Genomic DNA, 23,571 nt, shown 5'->3' with positions numbered 1-23,571 from the left:
AGACCCTCAATGAGTGTTTGAAAAATGAATTTGTCACTTATTCATATACTAAACTTGCATATTTTTTTAAAAATTATTTTACCTTATTATTTAACTTTCCATGTGACAGTCTTGTCTCTCCCTGATAATTTTAGGCAGCTACCTAAGGGTAAGAAGAGTATGTTATTTTGTAAACAGACAATACTTAGCAAGATGCTATGTACTTATAAATATCCAATAAATGGGTAAATGGGTGTCCAATTGATTTCATTCTCAATAAACTTGGAGTGAGACATTTAAGCCCTGATATCTATACCATTCTTAGTTTTATGCCTGAAGAAGGCCTCTGTTGGGATAAATTCCGTGAGTCAGAGGTGCTGGGAATAGTGTGCAAATAAAATTAATATATACATATATAACTTTTTTGTCTTTTAGATTTATTTTTTTTTATTAGAGCTTAATGGGTCTTTTAAACATTTTATATTTATTACACAACTGACATAATGACAGTACTGGAAATATTAAAAAGGAGAAAAATATCCATAATCCCATCATTTTAATAAATTGATTTTAGTTTAGTATTGTTCTTTTTTGTTTTGAACATATGCATGTTATATAATTTTTTTTAGGTTGCTACTCCTTGTTTGCATTTAGAGTAGATTAAATTCATCATTAATGTTATTACATTTCTTATTTTAAAATGTGCATTATACCTGTGTCCTTTTCAGGTTCTTGTAGAAGTGCTTTTAGAGCTGATACTTTTGCATTAGTATAAAAAAGCAGTTCCACTCAGAACTGCTTCCCAGTTGTGAGCTATGAGTGGACCTCCACACGTTTGAGTGAGCTATGCATCTGCAATAACTCTCTCTTTGGAAATCACTCTAGTGATAGCTTGACCTAGTGAAAATATATAGGACTTCAGATTATTGTACAAAACTCATCATTCACTCAGGCTTTTGGAATGGTCTTGTTGATTCAAGGACAGTTTTGGTGACTAGATTCAGAGTTCAATTTAGAAATAGATTTCAATGGATACATGTCAACAAGTAGATCATATAAAATGAAGGTGATGAGTAGGGGGTGTGTGTGGTAAAAATGAAATAAAATTGAAGGGAGCTACCTGAGATTGCTCCATATAATTTGGTAGAAAGGTCTTATTACCTTTCAGGAGGTTGAAAAGAATTAGTCTAAACTGATAGTGATATTTATTTTATAGTGATATTTATTTTATAAGTAATGGCTCTTTGCTTCATATGATCTACTAAAGAAAGGAGAAATAGAAAAGACTAAATTTTTCATCCTCCAATGTAAAAACAAAAATACAGGAGGAGTAAATTTATCTGGGATTGAAAAGAAACAGTAGGTGCCAATCATATGTGTTAGGAAAGAAGGAAAATGAGAGGAAAGGGTACTTGTGTCACAGGAGCTGTCTGTGAAGTTAAGCCCTGGATCTGAAGTCTTGCTTACTATAAATTTCTATAGTACCATCAAGTGGTCCTAGATGTCCAAATCATCTGCAGTATTTTTTATCCTTGCCCTCATTCCTAATTTCCATCCTTTGTCTAATTCTTTCTTTATAAGTTGCTATTATTAGCAATTTAGGAATAAAATGGAGATCTGGGAACTGACCTCAAATCCATGCTCTCTTCTCTTTTCTTTAGTGACCAGTTTCTAAATAATCCACAGCATTTTTTCCCTATACACTTTTATTTTTCTTTACTCCAACCTATATTGGTGGACCCAATTAGTAAAAGTCTACTCAAAAGTCAGTTACAGGATAGATTAAATCATATTACTGGTTTTGACTACCTTCTTTTTAAATCAAACAGGTGTTGACAGAAATTAAATTACTATAACTGGTATTTCTTGTTTACTGGATAAAGTAGTTTTGTTTAGAAAAGTGATATTTATAAAAATTATTAAAAGGATAGATTTGCATCTCTTACTGATTCTTCATATGTGAAAACTTTTCTTCCAAGTGAATATTATTTTTTAAATGTACATCTGAAAAGTAAAGGCACTTTAAGTGACCATTTGTCAGGCTAAATTCGGGTACTTATTTTCAGATACCCTAAAGTTGAGGAACTCTGATTTTGCAATACAGCTACTTTTTACTCTTTTTATAAAATTTATTTTTAAAAAGCCTCTGCATATTTAAAAGTAAAGAAAATGATTATGATTGCTTCTGTCATATTTGATATCAAATCTTCTTTGAATAAATGCTTTACCATTCCACCAAAATTAAAGTACTAAATAGATAAGTTCACAAAGCTATTTTGGATAAAGAGAGAAAAGATACATAGCATTTTCCCTAGTTTCTAAGTTGGATAAACTGTACACTTCGACCTAGTTAAATATTTTTATTGTTTGTGAGGCTGAAACATGTATAAACCCTTTCTTTTACCTTACCTTATGTATATTTAAATAAGCAACCCTTCATATCTTCTCCATATAAAGTGAAATATTTCCTTAACACTAACACAAGTCAGTTCTCAGCCAAAGCAAATAGAAGAATGAATACTTTGTTAATCATCCGTAACTAATGTGTGTATACACAGAAAAAAAAAATCAAGGCTGTTTTTGACAAGAACCTTTGGATGGAATTAGCAAAACACACACACACACACACAACAACTTTTAACACAGCTCAGGCCCTTTCTAATTTATGAGTTTAAAAATTATGTTTTTATTTTTTTCAAGGCAGGCACATGTTAACAAATCAAACAGTATGGAAGAACTTTTACTGAAAGTCAACATTCTCCTGCCCCTCTGTTCCTACGTCCAACCCACTCCCTTGAGGCAGCCTCTTATAATTGCTTCAGATTCTCGTTCTTCAGGTGGTTCCCTCCATGCTTTTAGCTCTATATGATATACTTGTACTCTATTTCATGATTTATCAACTTTAGACAAGTGTTATTGAATCTCCAATTCAAACTGTCCATGCCTAGCTAGCAGCATTTTAGAAATACAAATACTAGTTATTCCTTGCCAATTCATTCAGTTTTTCTTTCTCGATAAAGTTCCTCAAGGGATTAGTACAGTTTCACCATTGTTCCCACCACCTTCAGAACTGGTCTTACCCTCAAGCCCCTCTTCACCATCTATACCTGCTCACTGATTCTTTTCCACTTTTCTTCCTTGTTAAAACCTGTTCTTTGACCCTTTTGGGTATTAAAGTTTGGATAAACTGTAGATTCAGATTAGAGAAATTTTAGATTTTTCCTTTTTAAAATATACAAAATTCATTTTAAGAGTATCTGTATAACCCTAAGTTATTGTCTTTTGTTTTATTTTAATTTTTTTCCTATGGGTCAACGGCCCTTGATAAAAAGTAGGTTTTCTTCCTTCCCTAATAGATAGTAGCAGGCATAAGGATTTTGATCTTAAAAAACAGAAAGAGCAGGTATGGTATAAATTTGGCTTGATGGCTTTTACACTTTTAAGATTTTAGCATTCTTCTCAAAGGACTCTTAAAGTAATATATAAAGAGAAATAATATATTCTGAAATGTCAGTCTTTTTCATCCTTCTGCTCCTTCTTGGCTCAGCTGGTCTTTTCTACTCTTTTCCCAATAAACCTCTTCAAAAAACTTCTCCATTCTCCATCTTTCCCTAGTAGATAATTCCAGTTTAAAGTGGTTATCAGGATAAAAATGGAGCTTGGTATTTAATTTTAGGACTTTACTTTTACTAGAATACATCAATTACTTCCAGGGATTCTAGTACTGACTTTAGTTCTTCTTAAACAGCTTGTTTGGACACTGCTTGGAAATATAACTGGGTGACCCTTTCTGAATCTTCCTTCTCAGCATCATATGAATAACCTTTGTTAATTTCTGTTGTTCTAAAAAAGCCAATTGTATCTCTAAAGTTAAGTCAGAATTCCTGCCTTCCAATAGGGATATTCGGTTGTGGATCAAGACTACTAGATTATATTTGAATTGGTTTTTTTGATTGTCATAAGAGTTATAGGTTTTTGCATTCTAGGGTGTGAAATGCTTTGCCTTTTAAGGTAGCCTAACTGTTCTCTGAGGATCTGGCATCTTCTTTCTTAGTATATATAGACAGTAGGATTTAGTCTGTTAGTCTGCTTAATCAAGTATCAAAAAATAAATACGGTTCTGTGTTTCCTGTTTCAATCCCTGTACTAGTTGAGTTTTTTTCCTTTTACAGAATATAATATAGTGTGTTGATAACTTTCTTTTTTAACTTTCTTTATCAAGTAATACATATAAAATATGTTTTTCATGGCAGTGTACTTTCTAAGAAATCAGTATAATTCCTGATTTTTTTTTTTTTTTTTTTTTTTTTGTGGTACATGGGCCTTTCACTGCTGTGGCCTCTCCTGTTGCGGAGCACAGACTCCGGATGCGCAGGCTCAGTGGCCATGGCTCACGGGCCCAGTCGCTCCACGGCATGTGGGATCTTCCCGGACCGGGGCACGAACCTGTGTCCCCTGCATCGGCAGGCAGACTCTCAACCACTGCGCCACCAGGGAAGCCCATAATTCCTGATTTTAAATGAAGAAATAAAATTTTTTTCCTATGTTTCCATGTTTTTAAGCTATCATTATATTATTAAAATTTTAAACAAGAAGGAACTGATCAAATCGATTAGAAATATTGAAATTTTTGCTATTGAAATGTCCACAGAACATTTTCTTTCCCTACTTTTTTTTTTGCCTTACGCAGCCCTCTGTCACTGTTGTGGCCTCTCCCGTTGGCGGAGCACAGGCTCCGGACGCGTAGGTTCAGTGGCCATGGCTCACGGGCCCAGCCGCTCTGTGGCATGTGGGATCTTCCCGGACCGGGGCACGAACCCGCATCCCCTGCATCGGCAGGCGGACTCTCAACCACTGCGCCACCAGGGAAGCCCTCTTTCCCTACATTTTAAAGGGAATTTCCTTCCTTTCAAAATAAAACAACTGAACTACTTCAAAAATAGCTAAATAAGAAACTTAAGCCTACGCCTACTTTATGCCTCACAAATTTGGAGTTAATTTTTTAGAATTCAGAAGGTAGTAATAGTCACGCAAATGAACATGAATTCTGACACTGAAGCTACCCATGCCATTACTATGATCTGAAAAGCTACATCCAATTCTTAGTGGAAGACGGTGGGGTCTTGGGAAACAAAAACAAATGTTGAATCTCTGTTTTATTTTTTTTAATGTAATGTCTTAAATAACATTATCTTTTCAAAAAATTTGCATCAACTTGAATTTTTTCCTTGAAATTATTTATTTTTACCAAGCTTTCAGTAGTAAAACAGTAAAGTCAAAATTTCCACTTTTTTCATTATTCGTTTTTTTTTTTTTTTAATTTTTTTTATTTTTGCTGTGTTGGGTCTTCGTTTCTGTGCGAGGGCTTTCTCTAGTTGTGGCAAGTGGGGGCCATTCTTCATCGCGGTGTGCGGGCCTCTCACTATCGCGGCCTCTCTTGTTGCGGAGCACAGGCTCCAGACGCACAGGCTCAGTGGTTGTGGCTCATGGGCCTAGTTGCCCCGCGGCATGTGGGATCCTCCCAGACCAGGGCTTGAACCTGTGTCCCCTGCATTAGCAGGCAGATTCTCAACCACTGCGCCACCAGGGAAGCCCCTCATTATTCGTTTTTAAAATTAATTTTTTTTTGAAAAGTAATAGCTGGCCAAAGTTTATTTTAAAAACTAATACAAAAGAGTAAAAAGTCGGTCTCCCTACTTTGTCCCTCTTTTCTTTTTCTCAGAGAACTTAATATTAGGTTTCCTTTGTATATCTCCAGAAATACACATATCACCTTTTAAATACACAGCAAAAGCATAATAATAATATTTTGTATTGCTTTTTTCATTTAACCATATGTTGATAGTTTTTAAGTATACAAGAAACACACTGTTAAATTTTTACTGTCATTATTTTTCCCCACATAGAACTTATACTTTTCGTTGTTAGAGTTTTTAAACGTAAAGTTTTAATCACTAATGAATAATGCCTTATTCAAAGTTGCAATGCAGTTTAATACTTTAAATTCTATAGTATGTACCATTTACAAAGCACTTTCTTATATTTTATGTTACTCCATCCTTTCAAAAACCCTGTGAATAAAACCTAAGTATAGCGTGTTTTATTACAGGTTTAATGATGTTCAAATTTTTATCTTTCTTGAACACCTCTTTTCATGACTTCTGATTTCTTCTAATTTTTAAAAACAGGCAGAGGCAAATCTTTTCCTTTGTCTTCTCAGTTTTCCCCCCTCCCTCATCCCCTTCTCTGGAAACACACACACACATACACACACATTTTTTGAACCTAATGAATAGAGGTACACTTCCATAGTTTTACCTTCCCTAGCTTCTGTGAAACTTTTGAGCCCCGTGCGTGAAAGGATCCTATTTTCTTAAAAAAAGACAAGCGTTTAGGAAAACCAAACTAAATAATCATTCCTTTTTTGTCCTATGCAAAACATATTCTGACTGTTAAATTATGAACATGTAAACATCATATACAAATTGCGATTCGCTTTTAAAAGAAGTGTTCAGGGAATTCCCTGGCGGTCCAGTGGTTAGGACACTGTGCTTTCACTGCCCAGCGCCCAGGTTCGATCCCTGCATGGAGAACTAGGATCCCACAAGTCGAGGGGCGTGGCCAAGGAAAAAAAAGTGCTGAAATACTGCTTACAGTTCTGACTCTTAGCTATGCATGGCTTTTGTGTCAGATCACTTTGCATGCAGTAACCTGGTGGTAGTTGTTGTTGCTTGTATTATAATTTGAGCACCAATAGTGCACTAGATGCCACACCAGACACATCCCAGCCCTACAGGCACAGTTTGATTGGCAGAAAGCTCTTCCCATAGAATGGTAATAATTGCATAAAAGCCAAAGGAACTGAATTGAAATTTTTATCAATAGTTAACCTGAAATAACCCTTGCTAGATAATGTTCTCCAAGTAAAAGTCTGTTTAAGACTTTAGTTTCAAAGATAATACCTTTAAGAGTACTTGCCTTTGCTGGTATGTTTATACATAAACAAAAATATGCTAGCCCAGTGTGCTGCTGTATTATGTGAAGGGCCAACCAAGTTCGTTTCACTTCAACACAACTCCTTTTGCTTAACAGGCAAGCCTCTTGTCTTTTTAATAGTGGATGGAGGACACCTAGACATGAACACTTTTCATCCTACATCTACTTCAAAAAAACAAAAAACAAACAAACGAAAACAAAACCCTGCAAATGAAAGCAGTACTAGAACTGATAATAGGATTTAAACTCTTTTAGATATGTCCTGATAAACTTGTAGCAAGTTTAAACTTTCTGAGCCTAAGTTTCCTTCCTCATCTGAAAACAGTGTAATTGCACCAGCCTTACCTATTTAACGAGGTGTTAGTGAAGATCAAATAATTATCTCAAAGTAGGTCACTAAACAAATGAGAAAAATGGTTATTAACTTTGTAAGTGCTGTTAGAGCAGCTGGTGTGAAAACATAAGTTATTTTTTTTATAAAGGGTGTTGGAATATATGGAAATAGGGAAGGAGATGTAAGTGGAATGAAATGTAATATTTGTTTCATAGAAAAATATTTTTCTGTGAAAATCTCTTCTGTTGCTGCAAACCGCCAGGTCTGCTTCTTCAGAGGCTTTTTAGTATAGTGGTTGGAGTGGTTAAGAGTGCAGGCTTTGGGACTTCCCTGGTGGCACACTGGTTAAGAATCCGCCTGCCAATGCGGGGCACACGGTTTCAAGCCCTGGTCAGGGAAGATCCCACATGCCATGAAGCAACTAAGCCCGTGTGCCACAACTACTGAGCCTGCACTCTAGAGCCCGCAAGGCACAACTACTGAGCCCACGCACCACAGCTACTGAAGCCTGCGCACCTAGAGCCCGTGCTCTGCAACAAGAGAAGCAACTGCTATGAGAAGCCCGCACACCGCAACGAAGAGTAGCCCGCGCTCGCCGCAACTAGCGAAAGCCCGCAAGCAGCAACGAAGACCCAACGCTGCCAAAAATAAATAATAAAGAAATAGATTTTTTTTAAAAAGAGTGCAGGTTTTGGATATTCCTAGCTGTGTAGTCCTGGGAAAGTTGATGAACCTCTCTGTACCTCATTTTAGTCACGTGTAAAGTGAGAATAGTAACATACCTATTTCATGAAGGAGTGTTGCACATTAACACATCTGCTTAGAATAGTACTCAACACATGGTAAGTTGTCATTGTAGTGAGTTTTGTTGTTATTGATCTGACTTAAGCAGCTGCTAGAATTATAGAAATCCATGATGTAAGAAATGCTTAAACATTTTCACTGCAGGAAAAGGTCTGAGCAGTATGTTGTCATACGGTCTCTCTAGTCTTTTCTATATGTGAAAAATAGTCTTCAAGCTTTTGTATTAAATACTTTAAAGAAAAGAACTCTACATGTGATTAGGATTGGGGAGATTATACAATTCTTACAGAGAGCTGTATAGTAGATCCATGTATACAAATAGTGTTATCCATTATTGCTTATTGAAGAAGTTCCCTATAACCAGATAACTTATTTATTTTAAATGGTGGTAATTTAAGGTGTTGAATCTTGCATTTTAATAATATTTCTGATTTGTAGCTGAAAATGTTAACTGATCTTTATATTATCTCTTTTTTTGGTGCTATATTCCAGAGAATTATACCTTAACTGTATGTGATTGTTCAATTTTAAACTTTAATGGTTAATTATGACTTTTCAACTTCAGAAGGTTTAAGATTTTTTTTAACACCCTGGAGCTGAAAAGTACTTTTAGAAATCACCTACCTACCTTCCTGCTCTTAGACAAAGCTGTACCTAAAACATCACAGAAAGCTATGGTAATTATCTATATGATTTTTTTTAATCTAAAGAAAGAATATCCTACAACTTGCCCTGAAGCAAGCTCAACACTCAAAAATATTTAGCTAAAGTATTTAATTATACTGGAAGCTATGAAGCTGGGGCATCAATATGAGGACTAGATACAGAGTAAAGAGTTACTCTAACTTTTCATATTCTTTTAGTTACCTGTAGGCAGAAAATAACTTTTAAAAAACAATCCACTTGGTTCAAAATCAAGTAAATGTTTGTGAAAACTGTATTCCATGGCACCAGAATCTGGAAGTACAAGAAAAGAAGTATGTACTTTAACAATGGCATTTTATCCATACCCTGCAGATCGGTTTGGAATTGGCCATACGAGCTGCTAAAGTAACTTACCTGAAGATGGATATGAAAGCATTGTATATGACCACCATGTCTCGTTTAGAAACCACCACATTCAAATTCAGGCATAGATTCATCACTTTAAAAGTCCTCTTGGGGTAGAATGCGTAGGTGCTGTTTCATCACATAAAGGAGAAAACATGCTGTCTCTAACTTAGAAAGCCTAAAGTATTCAGTAGTTTTTTATGCTAGTCATGTGCATCCCATAATTGGGTTTTACATCTCTTCTCCACTTCCTTGCACAAACTGAATGTTCCTTGTCCTTTTTGTAATGATGGCAGTGATGATGCTTGAATTTTAAAGCTATATGAATGATGATTTAACCCTAGATTGTCCTCATGTATGCTAGTGTCCCTGAAAAACCTCATTTACCTCATGTTTTTAAATGGTGTGGTATGTCTCTGGTAGTAGATAACCCAACTTTCCTGTCTTTCTTTATTTAATGTTATTTGTGACACTGAATCAATATTGATCCTATAAAGAGTGTCAGTATCAGAAAGGTTTTTTTTTTTTTAATGATGTGAGGATGGTGATTTTTAGCTGCCTACTATATAAAATTCCAGGACTTGTTTACTAAAATTTTTCTGGTTAAGAAATTTTAAAGACCATTGGATTGTGTTTTATATTTAACAACTGTCCAGACACTATATAAACTGTATCACTGGGAAAAAAATCTAGATGTAGTTGTTGTGAATTGACCTAAACCAAGTTGATAATTTGTAAATCTTAGGGGTTTTCTTTTTTGGTTTACTTTCTTTTCTTTTGGTAGATAGTGGTGACCACTGAAAAGTTTGAAGGTGTCTCTTTGCACTCTTACTGTCAGATTATAAAGAAATGACCACATTCTGCCACATATAGATACTTTTTAAACAAACATTCATTAGCATGCAGGCACAAAACAATTCATGACAACCTGTTCTGTAAAGTCCATGAAGGAAGAAGCTTTGTGCTGTCTTCATTTCGTCATTCAGACCATAACCTTGCATGAAAGGTTCAATAAAACTAGCATTCACAAGGCAAAAGTCAGTTACCCTTCTAGTTAGCATCAGACACCCAGAAATGCTCCCAAACCAATGGCTAGATACAGGACTGTAAAGGGGATCAACTCTGGGCACCATCTCTAAAAGTAAAAGCTATAGGTCTTGCTGGATTTTTATCCTCTATTTAGTAGTGGAGAATAACTATAAAATATTTAATCTAATTTACAATTCCTTGATATTTAATTTTAGTAATGAAACACACTTCTAACATTCATCTTGTTAGCCAACAAGCTATTTTACTTATAAATATTTTACTTATAAACCCCATTTTTGATATTCACTATGCGGTTAGCTGTGTCTCAAATGTTGATCACATTATGGATAAAGTGCTTATGATTACTGTATCTGTCTGATACATTGCTCCCTCCACCTGGCTTCTCAATTAGGACAGTTGATTGCCTGTGAAGTTGAAGTTTATCTGACACATTCATATCTATCACATCATCTATGCTGGTATTGTAAGTATATTACTGACATCATAACAGGAATGTTGTTAAATATTTGAAGTGGAGGAAATATTATTGTAATACTTGTCATTTTTCAATGTGTTTTTAAATTTTTTAAAATGTGTTTTAAGCACATTTTAAAAAGTGTTTAAAAAATACAATTGACCCTTGTACAACTCTGGGGGTTAATCTGCTTATAACTTATAGTTGGCCCTTGGTATCCCCAGTTCCTCCAAATCCAAGGATTCAGCCAACTACTGACCATGTAGTACTGTAGTATTTACAATTGAAAAATATCTTTGTGTAAATGGACTCCTACAGTTCAAACCCATGTTGTTCAAGGTCAACTGTACATTTGATCACTTTAATTGAAAATACATATGATCAGTTTACTTATTCACTGATGCTGTTTTCTTCATTAGAGATCTGAGATGTGGCTTTTAATTTTTTTCATACAACTCATGCATTCATTCAGAAATTGCTAAGCACCTGCTATGTGCTGGGAATTGTATTAAACTCCAATATAATTCTCAAACTGTAGTATGTATTAGAATTATTTTGGGAGCTTGTTAAATCTCCTCAAGTGAGATCCAGGACTGTATTTTATCAAATATCCCAGGTGTTACTGCTGAAGGTGGTCTCAGGCCACACTCTGAGGAACACAGCCCAGGAGATAACTGATTAACCGGACTAAACACCTGCCTTGAAGAAGCTCACAGTCTGATGGAGACAAACAAGGAAGCAGAACTAATGATTGGTACCATATGGGGCCAGGTGCTGGGAATTCTAATTCTGGCGGAGGAACTAAGGAGATTTTTCAGAATACTTAATTCCTTAACTTGGTGGGTCTCAGTGTGGTGGTCGGTGGAGTGTGGGGCATTTTTGCCCCTTGGGGAACATTTGGCAATGTCTGGAGACACTCTTGATTGTCATGCTTTGGTGGGAGAGAGGTAGAATGTGCTATTGGCATCTAGTGGATAGAGGCTAAGGATGCTGCTCTACACCCTTCAATGCATAGGAAAGCCTCCCCCTGCCAAACAAACAAACAAACAGGGGAAAAAAGAAACCCAAAGAATTATTCGGTCCAAAATGCCAATAGTTCTGCTGTTGAGAAACCCTGCCTTAGCTTAATTATGTTTTCCTTTGTCCCCTCTCCCCATATACGTATAACTTTTAGAAATTATGAAAGTATTAAATAGAATAAATGATGTTAAGTATGAATAGGTGATTATTGTAAAGGGGGCAAAAAATAAATGTATAAAGTAAAAAGGAAAGTTTGGGACTTCCCTGGCGGTTCAGTGGTTAGGGCTCCACGCTTTCATTGCCGAAGGCCTGGGTTCGGTTCCTGGTCGGGGAACTAAGATCCCACAGGCCGTGTAGCACAGCCACACCCCCCAACCCAAGAAAAGTTCTTCTCTCATAATAATTGTTCTGGACATTTTTTTCATGAATTTATATAAACATACATCTATTTTGAGGTTGTTAAGTTTCTGTTCTTAAATGGGATCATACTTTACATATTGTTTTATGGCTTGATTTTATCACTTACAGTGTGCAGTTTCTGCACAGTTTTTCATAGGGCAGATGGATGGCTTAACCATTCTTCTGCTGAAGGATGTTAAGGTAGTTTCCAGTATACTTGATGGTGTTATAAATAGCACTTCATTGAGAATTTAGGCACGTGTACATGATAGATTCCCAGAAATGGAATTGTGTAGTCAAAGGGGACATTTCTTTTCTTTTCTTTTCTTTTTTTTTGTGGTACGCGGGCCTCTCACTGTTGTGGCCTCTCCCGTTGCAGAGCACAGGCTCCGGACGCGCAGGCTCAGCGGCCATGGCTCACGGGCCCAGCCGCTCGGCGGCATGTGGGATCTTCCCAGACCGGGGCACGAACCCACGTCCCCTGCATCGGCAGGCGGACTCTCAACCACTGTGCCACTAGGGAAGCCCTATTTTATTTTCATAGTTTTAGTGCTAAAGGAATATCCCCATAATAGGCTGTAACTGTTTATATTCCTACCAACAGAGATTGAAGTGGGTTTTCCACACCCTCAGCAACACTGGCTATTACTAGACATTAATTTTGTCACTCTAATGGGTGAAAATACTATCTCTTTATCATTCTAATTTGTATTTCCCTGATAACTAGTGAAGTCGAGTATCTTGTTACATGTTTATTGGCCACTTACGTTTTTCTGTGAATTGCCCAAGGATACCCATTGCCAATTTTTAATTGAAATGATTATATTTTCTTACTCATTTGTAGACCTTTATGTATTCTGTACATTATTTTTTATATATCTTGCAGATATTTTCTCCCTACCTGTCACTTTTTTTAAATTCCAAATGGTGTCTTTCACCACATAGAAACATACTATTTATATGTTCAAATTTGTGTCTTTTCTTATATGCAGTACAGTGTAGTGGTTAAGTGTACATATTGCAGAGTCAGGTCACCTGTTTTCATATTTCAGCTCTTCTGCTTACTAGCTCTGTAATCTTGGGCAAGTTACTTCATCTTTTTGTGCCTCAGTTTCTGTCTTTAAAATGAACTAGTAATAGTATTTACCTCAGGATTGTTGTGAGAAATTACAGTAAAGCACTGTCATGAAGTAAATACTCTATAAAAAGTAACTTCCATTGCCATTTCTGCTAGTTTTGTGCCTTATTTGGGAAGGTCTTCTGTGCCTCAGAATTATAAAGCTATGTCACCACAGAAAAATTGAACAGCATATACAAGTGGCAGAATATTATCAGAGCATGAAGTGCAGTTGGGGGTGGGACAGTTGATTTTTCTTCATATAGAATCAGAGACAATATCTCAATGAGCTTTGCTATGTTAAAGAGTTTTACCTTTATCCCAGAAGCAGAGAAAAACCTTGACAAATTATACACATGAAATAGTTGTATAAAGATTCCTACTTTTCTTAAACCATTATGGAAGGAGAAGATTATACAGTGAATAGTATTGGAACTATTTAGGAGGAGGAAAAATTAGCTCCTTACCTCAGTGCAAAAGGAATTCCAAGTGGATTTTATTGAAGACAATAAAATAATCAAAACTAAAAGAGAATAAAAGTGAATATTTGTTGAATCAAGGGATAAAGAACTTTCTAAGCTTCTAAGCAGTGGGAAAGAAATCACTGAGGAAAATGTACATAGGTTTGTCTACATAAAAATCAAAGCTAATATATATTTTAAAATCGTATTAAGACTTATTGTTGGGGCTTCCCTGCTGGCGCAGTGGTTGAGAGTCCGCTGTAGGGGACGCGGGTTCGTGCCCCGGTCCGGGAGGATCCCACATGCCGCGGAGCGGCTGGGCCCGTGAGCCATGGCCGCTGAGCCTGCGCTCCGCAACGGGAGAGGCCACAACAGTGAGAGGCCTGCGTACCGAAAAAAAAAAAAAAAAAGACTTATTGTTGGCTAAGGTGTACCAGTCGATGGGAGTATAATTTTGTATAACTTCTAGAGGATAAATAACGGCAGCCGTATAAAGTTTTTAAATGTGCATACTTTTGGTCCAGTTATTCAACCAACAGAAATTTAACTTAGTGAAATATTTAAGTATGAATGTAAAGAATTAACTAAGAATTTTCACTTGGTTATTGCTTATAATATGAAAAATTAGAAACGATCTCAATGTCCAAAAATATGAGATTAAATTGTAATGTCCATAGAACGGAATATTTGTAGCCATTGTAAATAGCATCATGTCAAATATTTATTGATGCAGACGTATATTCATCATATTTTAATGAAAAGAGTAGTTTATAAAAGAATATGTACAGTGTATGATCTAATTTTTCTTAAAAATGAGTACACAAACTAGAAAAACAAATAACAGTATAAAAATGCTTAGCTCCGGCTTCCCTGGTGGCGCAGTGGTTGAGAGTCCGCCTGCCCATGCAGTGGACACGGGTTCGTGCCCCGGTCTGGGAAGATCCCACATGCCGCGGAGCGGCTGGGTCTGTGAGCCATGGCTGCTGAGCCTGTGCGTCCAGAGCCTGTGCTCCGCACCGGGAGAGGCCACAACAGTGAGAGAGGCCCGCGTACAGGGGGAAAAAAAAAAAAAAAGCTTAGCTCTAGTGCTGGGATTATGTATCATTTTCATGTGCTTTTTTTACTTCTCTGTGTTTTGTTATTTTTTACAGTGAACCTGCATTATTTGTGTACTAAGGAAAATATAAGGTTTCTAAATCATGAGATTAAAAGGCAAAGCAGGAAGATATTAAATATATTAGCAACAAGTGGCAGACAAAATGCTAACATTTTCAATATTTAAAGAGCTCTAGAAATATTTTTTTAAGGGCATGACTAGTTTTACAAAAGAGAAAGTATAGATGGCTAATAAACACAAAAATATATTCAAGGTCATAAGTTATTAAAGAAATGCAAATTAAATCAGTGAGATACAAGTTTTCTCTTAACAGTTTAGCAAAGATTTAAAAATATGTAATAGTGCTGTTGTGGGTGTGGTGAATGAGACAAGCGCTGTTATACATGGTAGGTTATAACTTGGTATGATTTCTTTGTAAAGCATTCAATTACTTTATTCAGAAATTCCATTTCTACAAATCAGTCCTAAGAAACAGTCAGAAATGCCAGAAATATTTTGGGCAGAAAAATGTTCATTGCAGCATCATTTCTTAGTGACAAATATGAAGTGACCTAAATGTTAATGGGGACAGTTATGTACATTTGTGGTGTAACCATAGTTCAGAATATATGTGCAACTTCTAAAATTTAGGTTTACAAATTTATAATGTTAACTTTAAAAGACATAAGGTTTTACAAACAGTATCATCTCAACTATTTAAAAATAACTAGAGAAAATATGTCAAAATATTAGCAGTGGTTTCAGCTAGTTGGTAAAGTTTTGAGTGATTCTTTTTTTGTACTACTCTCTGTGTTTATAATTTTCTGTGATGAATTTTCTCATAACGAGAAAAAAAGATATAGCATTAAAACAAGTGGTCAGCCTTAAAGAATTATGGGAGATGAAACCTAGGTGTGTAGAGACTAGAGAAATCCCGAGGCTATGGCAGTGGTCTGTTCATAGATGTTGATGCTTAAATTTAGGAAAAAGTGGCATTGGAGATGGAAAGAAAGGGTCCAGATTCTGGAAAGATTTAGCAGTTAGAGACAACTTGGTTTGGTGAGTCCTGAGAGTGGGAGGCTTGATGAATGGCGGTACAATTCACTGAGATGAGAACTCAGGAAAGAAACAGCCGAAGGGATGGAGAGGAGTTCAGTTTGGCTATGTTGTGTTTGTGATGTGGGTGAAAATAGACAGTGGGCACTTGAGTGCTTAGGTCTGGAACACAGGAGTAGGTCAGTCAGTTATGAAGATTTGGGAGTCATTATCAGCACAATCGTTCAAGTCCTGGCCATGAATAACAATCTTTGAGTACCAGGTCTTTAAACTAACAAATGATTCTAACTCCCTTAGAACACCTACTGAAAACTTACTTTAAAATATGGTAGTGTAGTTTCTGTTTAAGGTTAAAAAACTACATACAAGAATATGAGTAAACTTTTAGTGGCTTTCTTTAGGATTACAGGGTTGATATAATCTGCTGTTTGGCAATTTTATAGTAGACTTAATTTAAGGTCTCATATATATATATATATTTTAATTTGGACAATCTGCAACTTATGTAGATATTTGACTTAAATACTTTAACTTGTATTTTTATGTATATCTGGAGTTTCCCTCTATTTGAGAAGGTTGAGGGTTTTTTTATTTAGATATTTTTAGAGGGATTTTAGATTTTATTCTAAAATCAATATAATAATTTTTATAAATGTTTTAAAGTACATATCTAAACTGATTTTCAATGTTGATTCTTTCAATTTACATTTGTGCTACCAAACTCTCTTCCATCTAACCATCTAAGTTGGTTATTTTAGCTGACATGGTTTCTAATTAAGTCTTTGTGGTTGAGAGAGCTCCTTATGGCATGTCTGCTTTAGCATTTAATTGCTCCATGGACTCCAAATTAAATTCTATAGTATCCCATTTTGGTCTGCTGATGAAGCAAAGATCTTTTCAGCATGGCCCAAGAAATGCAGTGCTTGTGACAGCTCAGAGGACTTAGCATCACAATTTTGAAAAAGTTAGGACAGTTTGACTTCTAGATTGACTTTTTATCACTTTAAAATGAAATTTAAAATGTTATCACAGAGTTAAATGAGAGCATGTTAGACACAAAATAGGCTCTCAACAAGTATTTGTAGAATAAAGCCAAATTGTTGACCTTGATATGTAGTGCACCAAATTATTTTGTTTTAGAAAGAACAAAGTCTTGGGAATTTTTAGGTTGAATTTAAATGAAAAGTATCAGGAAACAAACGTGATAACTGTCAGAGAAGATATAAAGTGTTTTTGCACTGGGGTGACAGCTTAGATTAAGAAACTTCGAAGGTCTCATCTAGTTCCACGTTATCTCATTTGACAGTTTTGGTTCTTGAGTCAGTAGAGAAACTGGATGTTTACACAAATACTTGGGTGTGTTAGTTCTTTACTAAGAAATAATTCACATAGTCATAAGACAGAGGGCAAGATCTAATAACTGACTTTTAAGCATTAGTCTGATCTCATGTCTTTAGAATGCTGTTTCGAATTCTAGCTACCTGTCACTTCATTTCTTGGTTTTCTGATTCAGTAGTACAGAATCAGAACAGAATTTAGAGTTCTGATGGACAAGAATGAACAGAATCAGGCATTAGACTGTGAGATTCTAGAAAGGTATGTGCTGCAAGCATTGATTTACCATCAAGTACTTACTACTTGCTTACGGTGATGCTGAGACATAGCATATAAACAGGTAAAACAATAAGAGACTGGCATGATTGCATCGATGATCACAGGTTCACATCTAGAGAATTCCAATAAAATAAATTCTTAAACAATTTTAATAAGTCATTAAGAATTACTAAATTGAAGAGCTTAGGTCAATGTAAGACAAGTGAACCTGGTTGTGATGGTTATTTCTTTATCAAAATGCTCAGTTCTTTTCCTGTAAAATTCAAATGAAGAATTCTGCTTCTGGCAATGTGACAGACTAGATAGCATGAATAACACCCCTTTTGGAAAACAGCTAAAAAATCAGGTAAGATATGACCAAGTGATATTTATAAATGCACTCTTGAAGTGACCCAGATAGACAGAACCCAAAGAAGTCTTTTTTAAAAAGTTCAAAGCAGGACATCTAGAAGCTAAGCATTCACAGTAGCTTTCCCACTGAGGGGTTCTACTAAACCCATGACTTACTACTTTTACCGCTGCATGAAGATGCAGAAAAAGTCTGGTATCTCCCATTCCCCCAAGATGGAATGTCTAATAAGATCCTCTTGTTGCACAAAATTGACATCCCAGAGCTATACCATCAGTGTAAGGATGAAAAAGAAATGAACTCACTGCACAGAAGACAACAACAAGGAAAATTGCCTCTTCTATCCTTAGCATTAATGGGTAGAAGCAATATCATCCTTGAAAATTTATAGCCAAGATCTAGCCCTTACATGGGTTTCACTAAATATATTCTTGATGTTATAATAAAATTATTATTAAATTTTGTCCCTTGAGTACTAGTTTTTTAAATATTCTTTGTGACAAAAATAAGTAAGCACAAAGCAGTTATACTGCATTGCAAAGGACAAAGTTATTCAAGAAAAAGCACTTGTGTTATTGAGTTGTAAACTAAACTAAACACATTTTTATCCTGGAACACCATTTTTACTTGAAAAAACAGCTAAGAGGTAAACTTGTTATTCACACTTGGATATTTATTTGGTGAAGGTTTTCTTGAAACTGAACACAGTGAGCCTGCTACTTAAAGGTTAAGTGACTGAAATTGTTCGTTGCCAATGATAAAATTCAAGCTTTCAAGTGAAAATTAGAATTGTAAAAAATTATACTCACCACGTTAATTTTGATAGTTTCCCAATGCATAAAGATATATGTGATGGAACATATATATGATCTTTCCAACATCATACTGGAAGTCCTTGCTGGTGCAGTAAGAGAAGAAAAGGAAATTAAAAGTATACAGATTGGGAAGGAAGATATAAAACTGTCTTTGTTCACAGAATGCATGATTATCTATGTAGGAAATCTGAAAGAATCAACAAAAAACCTTCTAGAACTAATGAGTCATTATAGCAGGGTTGCAGGATACAAAGTTTATATACAAAAGTCATTTGCTTTCCTATATACCAACAATGAACAAGAGGAATTTGAAATTAAAAGCATAATTCCATTTATATTATCACCCCCCAAAATGAAATACTTAGCTATAAATCTAACAAAATATGTACAAGACCTATATGAGAAATACTACAAAACTCTGATGAACAGAATCAAAGAACTAAATAAATTGAGAGATATTCCATGTTCATGAATAGAAAGACTCAATATTGTCAAGATGTCACTTCTTTCCAACTTGATCTGTATATTCAGTGCAGTCCCAGTGAAAATCTCAGCAAGTTATATTATGGATATCAACAAACTGATTCTGAAGTTTATATGGAGAGGCAAAGACCCAGAATACCCAACATGGTAGTAAAAGAGAAGAACAATGTTGGAGGACCAACACTACCTAAAGTCAAGGGTTAAAACAAAGCTATAGTAATCAAGACAGTATGGTATTGGCAAAAGAATAGACACATAATGGAACAGAATTGCGAGCCCAGAAAGAGGCCCTCATAAATATAGTCAACTGGTCTTTGACAAAGGAGCAACACAGTGGAGCAAAGGTAGTCTTTTCAACAAATGGTGCTGGAACAACTGGACATCCACTTGCACAAAGATGAATCTAGACAGAGACTTTACACCCTTCACACAAATTAACTCAAAGTGGATCACAGACCTAAATGTAAAATGCAAAACTGTAAAACTCTGAGAAGGTAACACAGGACAAAACCTAGATGACCTTGGGTAGGATGATGCCTTTTTAGATACCACACCAAAGGTATGATCCATGAAAAAATAATGGGTAAGTTCGACTTCATCAAAATTGAAAGCTTTTGTTTTGCTAAAGAATGAGAAGACAAACCACAGACAGGGAGGAAATATTTGCAAAAGACACATCTGATAAAGGACTGTTATCCAAAATATACAAAGAAACAAATAAGAAAACAAACAACTCAATTTAAAAAATGTGGCAAAAACCTTAAGAGGCACCTCCCCGAAGAAGATATACAGGTGGCAAATAGGCATATGAAAAAAAAGCTCCACATCATATGTCATTAGGGAAATGCAAATTAAAACAACAAGATACCACCACACACCTCTTAGAATGGCCAAAATCTGTCACACTGACAACACCTAATGCTGGAGAGGATGTGGAGCAACAGGAACTCTCATGCATTGCTGGTGGGAATGCAAAATGGTACAGCCACTTTGGGACAGTTTGGCACTTTCTTACAAAATGAAACATACTCTTACCATATGATCCAGCATCTCACTCCTTGATATTTACCCAAAGGAAATGAAAACCGTTGTCCACACAGAAACCTGCACATGGATGTTTATAGCAGCTTTATTCATAATTGCCAAAACTTGGAAGCAACCAAGATATTCTTCAGTAGATGAATGGGTAAACTGTGGTACATACAGACAATAGAATATTATTCAGTGTTAAAAAGAAAAGCCATGGAGGAGCCTTAAATGCATATTACTGAATGAAAGAAGCCAATCTGAAAACGCTATATATACTGTATGATTCCAACTAGTTGATGTTCTGGAAAAGGCAAAACTATGGAGACAGTAAAAAGATCAGTGGTTGCCAGTGATGGGGTGTGGAGGAGATGAATAGGCAGAACACAGAGGATGATTAGGGCAGTGAAATACCCTATATATCATAATGATGGGTATATGTCATTAAAAATCTATCCAAACCAATAGAATGTACAGCCCGCGAGTGAACCCTAAAGTAAACTATGGACTTTGGGTGATTATGATATGTCAGTGTAGGTTTGTCTGTGGTAAACAGTTTACCATTCTGGTGAGTGATATTGATAATGGGGTAGGCTGTGCACGTGTGGGAGCAGGAGATCTATGGGAAATCTCTTTACCTCCCTCTCAGTTTTGTTGCACACCTCAAACTGCTCTAAAAATATAGTCTTAAAAAAGAAAGTATATATATTCCTCATAAAAATATGTTAACGTATGAGTTTATTAGTTATGTTTGAATGAACGAAATATTTTCTAAATTTCTGATATTTTTTAGTAGGGCAAATATTGACAGGCATAACCCACATAAACAAAAGCTCTTTGTAGTTCTCAATTAAAGCATGTAAAAGGGTCTTGAGATAAAAACATTTGAGAACCATTCATCTAAACTCTCCAGTAAAAGACAGATTATCAGACTGGATTCAAAAATTTTCTGGATACATGCTATTTACAAGAGACAATCCTAAAATAAAAGGTTATATCAGAAAGAGCAAGAGGAGCCTGCGATGAAGTCTGTGAGCAGCTTCTCAATTCTTTCACTTATTTATTTTTTGATTTGTGTCCTTTAGAAAATGTCCCATAACCTCACATTTGAAATTTCTACTGCTCTGTTTGTCCTTATCACATAGGAAATACCATGATTTGGTGCGATAGGTGACTTTGCATAAAAATGATCCTGTTGTGAAAATAGACAGCAGTGCATGCACACCAGTTAAATACTTTTAAAGACCCTGATCAATTATGAAAACTGATCATAAGTCAGGCTATAAAGCTTGTCTTAATACATTTTGAAAGATTAACATTACAAAAATTACATTCTGTGACCCTAAATCAATTAAATAGTAATCATTACATAAAGATAAGTAGAAAAACTCCATAAAGAAGAAAAAAGTTTATAAACATCTCATGAGTCAAAGAACTTGTAATGAAAGATTAGAAAATATTTAACTACAGAATAACAAAAATAATTCATACTAAAAATGTGAGACATATTTAAAGCAGTGCTTAGAGAAATATATAGCCTTAAATGCTTACATCAGGAAAGAAGTAATGCTCCGAATTCAGGAGTTAGAACAGAATATACCCAAGGAAAATAGGAATAAAGAGCAGCAGAAACTACTGAAATAGAAATATACATTCACTCCAAAGAATCAAGAAAGCTAAAAGTCACTGATTTGGAACGCCCAATGAAAGAGACAATTTATAACAAGCATTATCTAGGAACAAAAGAGTGTGAGAAGGCACAAACAGTGCTGGGAATAAAGAAATGTACAAAATGATAGATTCTGCAGAGATTAAAATAGTAAAAAGATATTTTAAATAGTTTTATGTTACTAAATTTGAAATATTGGCAGAATACTTATCTAAACTGATTTAGGGAGACATTGTACATCTACCTCTGTAATCATTAAAGAAATTTTATCAGTAATTAGAAACCTTTCCCAAAAGGAAACAGGCTTAGGTAACTTTGGATGTTTTCTGAATGTTTCCCAGGAATGTGGAGTTGCTTTAATTCTAGAAAATCTACTAATTTACCACATTAATCTGCCATAGATTCAAGGTTAAAAAAATCTTAAATTATCCCAAAAGATAAAGCTTTGGTAGTTAAGGCAATATTGTCTTGTTCTGAGGTTAGAACAATTGGCTAGTGGTACCAAATTAGAAATCATTGACCTGTATATTGAGACCAGATTTTTGGTAGAGTGGGCATTGTAGATGGGGGAAAGGATGGATATATGTGGACTATTTAATAAATAGTGCTGTGATAATTATTTACCCGTAATTTTTTTAAAAGTGAAATTGGATCCCTATCTGAAAACGTACACAAAAATTAATTCCAGATGGCAATGACTCTTAAATATGAAAAGCAGAGGTATAAAAGTTTTGAAGGAGTGGGAGGAAAGCTTTATGACCTCAGGGTTGGGAAGATTTTCTCAAGCAAAATGCAAAACCACAAACCATAAAGGAAAATGTTGACTTTGAAATTGGGTTCATTCAAAAGATTCCACAAGGAATGAAAATACAAGCTAAAAACTGAAAGAAGATGTTAATAGCACATATAAGTGACAATGGATTCAGTACCAGAATGCATATGTAATTAGTAATCAAAAGATAAACAGCATGGTAGGAAAAAGTACAAAAGATTTCACAGAAGAGGAAACACGTGACCAATAAACTATGAAAGGATAATCGATGCATTAGTAATCAGGGGAATGCAGTTAAGACTGTAATGAGGTAATATTTAATAATCTCAGATTGGCAAAAATGAAAAAGAAAATACCAAGTGTTGATAAATGTGGAACAATGGAAACACTTAGGGAATGTAAATTAATAAAGCCACTTTGGATTACAATTTGACATTTTCTGGTAAAGCTGAACGTGTACATATCCTATGACCCATTCTAGAAATATATCCTAGGCAAATTCTTGCATGTGTGCATGAGGATATAGACATAAGAATATTGATAGCTTTGTTAATAATTCCATATAAATAAATAAAACTCAAACAACCATGTTCATCAACAGTAAAATGGATAGGCAAACTGTAGAATATTCATGTAATGGAATACTAGGAGCAGTGAAATTTAATGAATTACAGCTGTACACATCAACATAGATAAATATCAAGAACTTAGTGATGAACATAAGAAACAAGTTACAAAAATGTTAATGTTTCATTATAAAAAGTTAAAAAGCATGCAGAACTAGACAATATATTCTTTTTTCATTTTTTGTTGTGGTAAAATATACATAACATAAAATTTACCGTTTTAAATATTTTTAAGTGTGCAGTTTGTGGCATTAACTACACTGACAGTATTGTGTGACCTTTACCACTGTCTGTTTCTGGAACTTTTTCATCATCCCAAATACAAACTCTTTACCCATTAAACAATAACTCTTCATCTCCCCTCCTCTCATTGCCTGGTAATCTCTGTTCTACCTTCTGTC

At 35.2% G+C, this 23,571-nt stretch overlaps 1 protein-coding gene across 6 annotated transcripts in view; it reads left to right on the top strand.

Moving 5' to 3' along the window:
* The window catches only part of EHBP1 (EH domain binding protein 1), a 564,927-nt gene that overhangs the window by 328,169 nt on the left and 213,187 nt on the right, over positions 1 to 23,571 (top strand). The window lies entirely within an intron of this gene.

Source organism: Tursiops truncatus, chromosome 14, assembly GCF_011762595.2.
Source record: "Tursiops truncatus isolate mTurTru1 chromosome 14, mTurTru1.mat.Y, whole genome shotgun sequence".
Classification (NCBI taxonomy): domain Eukaryota; kingdom Metazoa; phylum Chordata; class Mammalia; order Artiodactyla; family Delphinidae; genus Tursiops; species Tursiops truncatus.
The sequence above is the reverse complement of the archived record's forward strand: the minus strand, read 5'-3'. Positions and strand labels throughout refer to the sequence as shown.